General features: G+C 43.6%; 1 protein-coding gene across 3 annotated transcripts in view; it reads right to left on the bottom strand.

The window, feature by feature from the left end:
- The window catches only part of tle2b (TLE family member 2, transcriptional corepressor b), a 72,602-nt gene that overhangs the window by 60,818 nt on the left and 1,784 nt on the right, over positions 1 to 10,000 (bottom strand). The gene's annotated exons all lie outside the window — the stretch shown is intronic.

Genomic DNA, 10,000 nt, shown 5'->3' with positions numbered 1-10,000 from the left:
AGCTGAGGGGAGGAAACGTCAAATGAATAACTTATATAGAGAGAATCACGGCACAGTCTCTCACCTGTTAAAATCTAAAGAAGTCTCAACAACAACAAAAAAAAGACAACAACCGTCTAAACTGCTTTCGACAACCGCCCTCCTCCTTAAAATAAAGTTTTAAAAAACAAAGGCCAGGGTAGATGTTTTTTGGGATGCTGTCGTTCTTTGTGTTGCAGAATGGGGCTTAGCTTGTAGTCAGGAAAAATCTACAGTAAGAAGAAAAAGGCACAGTAGGTTGTTTTTTGTTTTGATAATGTGGATTCGCTGGGGAGATATTAATGTAAGACAAAACCATATTTTTTGCGTATCCTTCTCCCAATTTGAATTGGCTGATTTTCCCCCGGCACTGTGGGGAAATCCCGCTGTAGGCCCAGGGAGGATGCAGGATGCCAGGTGTCTCTGCCACTTCTCCTCAGTGATCAGCTACAATGGCACCACTGAGGTTCACACAATCGCGCCTAGTATCCATCTCCCTCTGCACACACACTCTGACGCTGCTAGAGAAAACACAAGGACAACTCGTCGGAATCCCTTTCAAGTGCAAGCCGAAATTCCAAACAAACTCATATGTTCGATCCAGTTCAAATTTACTGACATACATCAATTTGGCTACTGCGATCCTTAAAATGACGTTTTCTTTCGAGAATCATTTGGAACTGGTGAACAGCAAATAACTTTTACAGGAGCTAGGATGACATTCCTCAAATAAGGGGAGATACAGTATGTTTTGGTTGGAATGAATGTACTTAGCTATACAATGGTATAATGCTTCTGATTATATGGAACCTAAACTCACAAAATGTGAGTGCATCTTTTACTTGGTAATGTAAGCCAACTATGAATACAACCATCCACCCATCACTTCTGTTCACATACCCAGCCATCCATCTACTCATCCATCCTTTCAAAGTGAGCAACACAACGCAGTCGCTAGAGTGCAGTTGGGTGGCTATCGGCCCGCAGCTACGGCTAAAAGATTGGTGGTTTCAGTGGCTTCATTAGTCTAGACAAGCACCATTCAATTAGATTTCAATTAGTCCGACGGTGGAGGTCAGAGACGCGTTGGGTTTCCCAGTAATTAATCCACAGAGCAGAGCTGAGCTGAGCTAAACTGAGCTGAGCCAGGCATAGCAGGGACCTCTATACAGTAGATGGCTGGATGGGCACAACACACACACACACACTGTGTGTGTGTGTGTGTGTGTGTGTGTGTGGGGGGGGGGGGGGCGGATGGATGGGTGGGTGGGATGGGGAGGTGATCCCCGCTGACCTTGATTAACACCACATAAACAAACACACACACACAGGGAGGGGCAAGAGTGGGGTGGATAGTGATCCGGCACACGCAGATACACACAAACACACATCCGCAGGGCCACGAGCACACTGAAAAACACACACAAAAAAACAAACAAACAACCTCACACCGCTGCACATGCAGATTCACACACACAAGTATCCACGGTGGGAGGGAGAGCAGCGTTGGAGGGATGGATTGATGAGAGGGGAGAGAAGGTGGAAGAGAGATAAGATACTCATCAGTCAGACAGAGGGATGGATGGACTGAGGGAGGGAGGGAGTGATAGACTGGTCTGACATCCTTACAGAGGAATGAAAGAGCGTGCAGAGGGACAGATGATGAAGGAGCGCCGTGGCTGCTGACTGAGAGAGATAGCCAGCCATTCATCCGTCTGACACTGAGGGGATGGGTAGTAGACGAAGAAAAGAGAGAGAGAGAGAGTCGTGCTGTCAGTGCTAGCCTAGCCGCTCTACCCTGTGTACTGTCTGTGGCAATACTGCTCCCACCATCTGCTGCCATGAACACATGCACACACGGACATAGACTCATGCGGATGCACACAGACAAAGTGCTGCCAGCGGGTTACATCAGCGGCACTATGTCATATACCAAAGCCCATAGTCTGGATTATGCAAGAGTTCTGAGAGTGTCAACCGTGGGTGTCAACACGGCGTTGTCTGTAGAGAACTGATGAGAGGTTTAAATTTATTTTGTCTGTTGGGCAAAAAAAACGACCAAATTGTCTTCCTTTAGATTTGCCAGTTGCACCTATTTCAGTATGTTTCCTGGACCCTGGGGCAATAAAACTTCTAAAGGAAATTAAAAAATACCCACACACACACACACACACACACAAAAAGAAGTTAGTAAAATGTCCTCAGGCAAAAGGAGAAATATTCACTGTCTGCGCTGAGCTCTGCCAGTCAGGATAAAGAGACAAGTACGGAAAGCTGGAATCAAATGAGTTCATGCTTGTTAGTAATAGAAGGAGAGTCAGGGCCTCGCAGGAGGACACCAAAGCAGATGAAACTGAGCTATCCTGGGCCTCTTTCTGTAGTGTTTACAAAGATGGAGGCATCATCATGACATGCCGTATGTACACTAGAACAGATTTGTTATCCAAGTGTGTGTGTGTGTGTGTGTGTGTGTGTGTGTGTGTGTGTGTGTGTGTGTGTGTGTGTGTGTGTGTGTTTGGTCTCTCCTGTATTGTGACAGATGGTAGCCCAGACTGTTAGGGGTCCACTAGCGCATCATGAAGGGCCAAAAAAAAGCTTACAGCCGCTGTTTTCATGTGCCTTCATGTGTGCCTGTGCGCGTGTGTGTGTGTATGTGTGTGTGTGTGTGTGTGTGTGGGTGTGTGTGGGTGTGTGTGGTGTGTGAGCCTGCCAGCATAGGGGATCCTGAAACCCAAAACTGATCCGGTTAATCTAGGAGGTGGAGGTGGAGGAGGGGGGAAGAAGGGAGAGAAGGGTCAGTTGTGCACAAACAAAGACACGAACACACACACACACACACACACACACACACACACACACAGACACCATGTGGGACAGCAGTCAATCACAATTTGGTCGAGCTGGCACGGGCAAGCAGGGAATTAGGAGGGATTATCTATGAGGGGAAGGGAGGAGAGAAGAGGAGTGGAGTGGTGGATGAAACCCGTTGTGCTCTCACATAACAGGATGGAGGTGGGACCCACTAGCTGTAACCATCACCTGTCTGTCAGTGTCTATTTGCCTGTGAGTTCAACTGCCTGTCAGTCTGTCCCAGGTTTGATTGCATGACAATAAAATGGCAGTGACAGTAATGTGATAACAAGCACACACAAACTGATAGCATAAAACCACACTACATATCAGATAGAAAGAAAAAAATCAGCCAATTGCATCAGAATCTTGTGTGGCTTTTTGTGTGACTACTAGTTCCAACAATAACGCGTAACATTAAAAAAAAACATTTTAGATGAGGATACCCTAGATAACATTGTTAATTGTACTGTGACCAAGAAATGTACCCAGTGGGACATTTTACAAGTGAAAACCAAAATAGTCTATTTCTAACTAATGTATATTATGGTGAGACCTCACATATATCTGCCATTTCTGTACTACAATGTCATGTGAATTATCAGCACATGTGCACACGGTTGTTAGTGTATTGGGTGATGCTGTTTTAGGGGGCCCTTAAATCAACTGCATTGTTTTTTGAGGCAATGTTTCTATTATTTTGTCCATCTCACTGCTATCTATGAGGGCAGACTGACTAACGGAAACACCTCTTTATAGTGAAACACTGCTCAACACCACCACAAGCTACATCCTCTAAATTTACAATAAACACCTATTACTTTAAGCTATAGATATACCTTATAACCTGCCTACTGAGTGCTGAGTCAATCCTAGTATATAGTGTGATAAATGAATATCACATTTATCAGCTTGGATATAGCGACACACAACCAGCCTAGTCTAAATATAACCGTAAGAAGGCGCCCCTTCGCCCCAATAAGCAGTTATGTTTCATTCTGTCCTCAATATTGGGTCAGCCTGGTTCCATCTGTCTGTCTGAATGACTGTCACATGGAAGTTTTCTGGGTTTTTTTTCAAATTATTGGCATGGCCTGCTCGAGAGGGACAGCAACTGTGAAACAGATGCAGGACTGGGAGTGATTTGGGAGAGGAATGATTCTATCTGTCAGCTTGTCTTCTCCGTCTATCTATTTAGTCCCTGGCACACTTTCTACCGACACATGAGTATTCAAAGTCTATAAGCAGGCATGCCTATGCATGGATGCATTCATTCGAACGAAACGCCCACAAACAAAAAATGTTCTCTTTCTTGGGCTCTTGCTGTGCCGTCTCATTCCTCCCTCCCTCCCTCCTTCCCTTTTCGCTCCTTCCGTTCTTTACTTCCCTCCTTAGCCCTTTTGTTCTTTCTTTTTGCCTGGGTGTCTCCTAGACAAGCAGAGACACATTCAGATAGCACATGAAATAATAATTGGCTGGTGAAGTATTTAGGAAAAAAGGCACATGAATAGATGAGAAATACCCAGTGTGGCAGAGCAGTGTCAGAGCCCCCTGTGTGTGTGTGTGTGTGTGTGCGTGCGTGCGTGCGTGCGTGCGTGTGTGTGTGTGTGTGTGTGCTGAAGTGAGACGTAATGAACATAAGCAACAGCTCATTGGTTTGGACTGTGAGTGGATGGAAGACTGAAGAGGAGCTGCAGGGAAGAAGGGGAATGTAACTTACATATCAGCCATTTTTTTTATTACGCCAGGCCCTCACATTTTCTTCTTTCTATTTCTGCAGGAAACTCGCTAGGTTTTGACTTAGTGACAACTTAGTGAGAGCCACACTACCAGACTCCTGACAAAAGATGCTTAGAGTTTGTGGACCCTTTTTTTGCTGAGAATCAGTGATTATTTCCCGCTCACTCTTTCTCTCAGCTAGCCTGTCAGTCATTCCGTTTGACGAGCAATCAACGAGCCGACACTCAGTCATTCAGGTCATCCGGCTAACCAACCAGCCAATACATCAAAAGTCAGACAGTTTGAGGCACTACAGTGGCTCACCGAGTAGAGTGCGTACCATTGAGGCTAAGTCCTTGACGCAGGGTTCAATTACGTCCGTTTACTGCATGTCTTTCCACACTCTCTGTCCCCCTTTCAAACACTGTACTTGACTATCAATAAGTGAAAAACACAGAAAAAATTGTATAAAAAAAAATCATCAAGCCAGTCAGTTAACTAGTCAGTCATGTAGAGAGATAGTTGGTTAATGGTGCAGCTCATCAGTCAGCAACTAAGCCAGCGGTGGATTACAAATCAGGGAACGATTGGCAACCAAACGAGTGCTTGGACGCCATCCAAGCCTCGCTGTGATCATTGCTTTTAATGACAAAATGAAGATCACAGAACACAGGATTTCAGGATAGAAAAAGGCCTGTTTTTTTGTTTTTGTTTTTTAAATCAGAGAGCAGACTCAATCCCGTGGCTGAGGATGAACATGAAGGTTTGGTTGCCTTGTTTTGCGGGCCGGCTCACTGCAGCTGTATTGTTGTTAATTGAATTTTTGCCATTTTTACACGGCTGTCTTTGAAAAAGCAGAATGAAATTGAATGTAAATAAGACGAGGACAAAAGGAAAGGAGGGGACAATGTAATCTGTGGGAGGTGACAAATCTGCTGTGCCGTTTACCGTACATGGCTTTCATTACAAACACTAATGCTGGGGAAAATAAACTGTCTGACATAGTTCAATTCAACACAGACTTATGAGCTAAGCATGTCCTGCCACTGCAAGGTTTACTGCAAAATGAACTGACAAATGAAATGTCAAGCGCACAACACATACACACCAGTTAAATGTTATGCGCACACACACACACACACACACACACACACACACACACACACACACACACACACACACACACACACACACACACAGTAACACATATCAAAATAAAACTTTAAGACACACAAACAAACTCTTATAGCCTTCATAAATGGAGCATAATGTGATTTCTGCGGCCACATATTTGGCACTGGTTTGTTTACTTGGCCTTAAACAATAAAGTGTTACCCTACTCATGGCCGAGTAGTACACACACATTTTTGGTGCAGCAATTTTCCAACAGTTACTTAAAATTGTACTGCACACACACTTACTGGCACATTAGTGTTTCCATTTCTTTTTCAGTTATTCTTTCCCTTTGCCCCCCAACACATACTCCTGAAAATAATCCAACAGATGCTTTTTTGTCATTACATACATTTCTAAAGAAGAAAGTGACTGACTGTTTTTCATGCATTCATTTATATTATTCATCCATAGTTTTGTTTTGTTGCATATTACTGTTGCAAGTGAGGGACAACAGCCGACACCTTGAGCAACTAAACTCTCTCTCTCTCTCTCTCTCTCTCTCTCTCTCTCTCTCTCTCTCTCTCTCTCTCTCTCTCTCTCTCTCTCTCTCTCTCTCTCTCTCTCTCTCTCTCTCTCTCTCTCTCTCTCTCTCTCTCTCTCTCTCTCTCTCTCTCTCTCTCTCTCTCTCTCTCTCTCTCTCTCTCTCTCTCTGATCTTCATCCTCTAGACTACAGCCACCATGACTCCTTCGTCTGTGAGTAATTTCTAGTGTACGCACATACACACACAGCGCAACAGCTTTAAGTGTATGGCCAACACAATGGCCAAACCTTTCTGGATTCTTAAGTAAACGTGCCAAAGGGTAAGACAGAAACCTGTATGTTGAAGAGGAGGTGTGAAGTGTTTTTGCACTTGTGTAAATTCATGGGCCAAATTGAAGAAAATGTGAATGTGTGTGCATTTGAGTGGGAGTTTTGCATCTACTGTTTGCAGGCTAGCACTAGCAGTTACAGACATCTTTCTTAACCATGAAAACACACAGTAAATCCTCTCTCTCACTCTCTCTCTCACTGGGGTGTGGCAGCCAATCAGGGCCTTGTACATTCACAGCAGCAGTCGAGGTCGAACTTGAACATTATTTATTGTTATTGTTGTTGGCACACAGTGCACCCCCCCAACACACACACAAACCAACACCACCCTCTCCCCTTTCTCTCCCAGATCCGAACACACACACACTTTTACAGCTGAACGTACACGCAAATACACACAAACAAGCACTTTTACAGGAACACAAGGACAAATACTGTACAAACATGTTCATGGTATACATACATACACACACACACACACACAAGAACGAGCAAATGCAAAGAAAACACACAAAATAGATGTACAAACCAACACACACACACACACACACACACACATTTACACACATCCAAGTCCACAAGACAGGCAACGCACATCGTTCATACAAAAATGTTTAGGACTACAAAGCACCTCAGAGACATGGACACATAAAAAGAAAACCCACATTGCAAAAACACACTTATCCACACACACACACACATACACAAACATACTTCTGATAACACTTGCCTCAAAAATCCAGTTTAACCAATTACAGAAGCGCTCGCCTGGCTAATCAGCCCTCGCTTTTAACCTTTTCCTAACGAAGATCGAAGAGAACAAAGTCTGCTACGATAAAAAAAAATTAAACTGCACGAAGCCTTGGATGTACAATTTATCTATTCATACTGAAGAAACCTCCCTTATTTTTCCGGAGCCACACAGAGGGGCTGAGGGGAGCAGCTGTCTGTAGCTAACTGGAAGTAGACCATGATGTAAGACTGGGCAAGAGACCTTTAACAATAATTATTTTGATATAATTTTCTTCAATAGTATATTTGATTTAAACCACCCATACACCAGTAGACAGGGTTTCTGATGTACCTTAACTGCTAGTTGCCACCGGCCATTAAACAGAAAAAGAAGGGGAAGAAGCAGGGCCAATCATGTCACAGGAATAAAGAGAGGCTGATGGACTTGGAGTTAGAGTAGAATAATAATACCAGTGACATAATTGACAGGGACACTGAAGAGAAAGCACAGTGCCCATGATCAGCTCAAAGCAGGATGAAGCCATCATAGACAAGGAGAAAGGCCACTCAACTTTAATGGTGTGTAGATATTTTGGCGTCTTACTATCTGACAAAAAACAGAGCAGCATGCAATGCAAACTGTGTCGAAGACATGTGCCAGCAAATGCACCATAAAGCTGTTTCATACATTTCTATCGTTAAAAACATTATTTTTCCATATATCGTCCATACCTACCATGGTGTCTGACTTAAACTTAGAATACATTAAGCCAATTCAGTCACAAGAGCTAAGTTTAGTTACTTGAAAGTCCATTAAGTAAGTGTATTTGTGTATTAACCCATCCAGCAAAACTTTGTAAGAGATTAGATACAGACCAGATAGTATATACAATGGATGTAGCATCCGGGCTGACCTCATTTATTCCAACTGCATCCATTTCTCCTGGCTTATGTTTGTCGCCATCTTGTGAGATTTTTACTCTGCCTTACTCCTCTTGCCGAAAAAGGGCATGGATGTGACGTCGGGGGGAGGGAGATATGCCCATCTAGCTGACGTATACCTCCGAGGCGAAGTGAGGGACAACGGGTGAATAGCTGTCACTCAAGAGATCGTGCCCTAATTATTCAAACATTTTAAACTCCAAAAGAATAAAAACTAGCCTGCTAGAAAATTATTTCACCCCACTCAGTGTTGTCATGGAGATATGACCTAAACATACAGACTAGAATGGTTTTGTGGACCAGCTCGTAAATAGGGTTAATAAGACTGTGAAAACGGCCTGTTTAACAAGTGAGTCAACGAAACATTGCTCACTTTTGGTACCACCCCCCTAGTGGCCACCAGAAGGTGCTCCAATGTTTGTCACTTCCTCATTGGATGCTGGTAGAAATCGCTGTGGTTGGGGCTTGATACAGACACAGATATTGTACATTACTGCTAACCATTTCCACACGCATGATACAAACCAATCAATGTCCAGTATAAGGGGACGCAGCCCATGTAGGTCATAAACGCAGACGTTGGTAAGTCATGGAAAGTTATTTAGTGCACTGGCCAAACTGAAATGTGAAACCAAACCTAAACGGATCAAATCTACACAGTGGACCAAAAGAATGAACCTTGGTGCGGACCTTGGTCCGGACTATTAGGTGAGAAAGCCCCCTTTAAACTAACAATTCATAAGAGTGGACAATGCATTACTCCTACTTTTCTGCTAAAGTCATGTTATCATCTTATAGTAACATATTTGAAAGAAGAGACTCATTTTGAAATGTGTCACTACTGGTGCAATCAAGAATGACATTTGAAAGTCAACTGCTGAAAGGCCGGATGCAAAAAAGCATATCACCTTTTTCACAATGCCTAGGTTTAAGTGCTTACTGTGGTCTGGCTTCTTATTTTATTTTATGGCAACAGAAAACAGCTCTTTAATTGCAGATGGGCTGAACTACATATTTAACAAGCAACCCTGCTCTATATACACACACATTTGTCTTTGTAAATGTATATGCAAACAATCGAACAATCACGATCTGTGCAAACACACACACACACACACAACTGCTCTCACCCTCACACCACTCTCCACACCACTCTCCACAGATCACATTTCGTAGCACTAGAAATAAGGTTCAACGGGCAAAGGAGGCAGCAGAGGAAAAAGGAGAGAGAAGAAAGACAGAGGGAGAAAAAAAGGAGAGACAGAGAAGGAGAGGCGATCGATCGGTTGGAGTCGGCTCAATCTGTAACTGAACTTTATCACAAACGCAGAGCATCGCAGCAGGGAGCTCTCTGATATGCCTTTAAAGGAGAGAACAGAGGAATGTTCACACTATCTTCTTCCTCTGCATCACTCATTCATTTTCATTTCTCTTTCCACCCACGGACGTGTCTTTTTAAAGAATACTTTCTTTCTCTCTCTTTTCCCCTCTGTTTTTTGCTCTAACATATTCCACTCTATCCCTTTTTTTTACTTTTCTCTGTGTCTCTCTCTCCTTCTTTCTCATCCTCCATTTGCAGCGGCTGACTTATTAGCATTCTCTCTGTACATATAATTGATTCCTCATGCCTTCCTCTTCTGAAAATGTCATTCATAATTCTGAGTGATAGCTAGCTGGCTTGCTCACTGGCTGGCTGGCTGGCTGGCTGGCTGGCTGGCTGCAAGGCAAAGTGGCCACCGACCCATTTGTAG

The sequence above is a fragment of the Ammodytes marinus genome (assembly GCF_949987685.1).
Source record: "Ammodytes marinus genome assembly, chromosome: 8".
NCBI lineage: Eukaryota > Metazoa > Chordata > Actinopteri > Uranoscopiformes > Ammodytidae > Ammodytes > Ammodytes marinus.
Note: the sequence above shows the minus strand (reverse complement) of the source record. Positions and strands in the feature narration are given on the sequence as shown.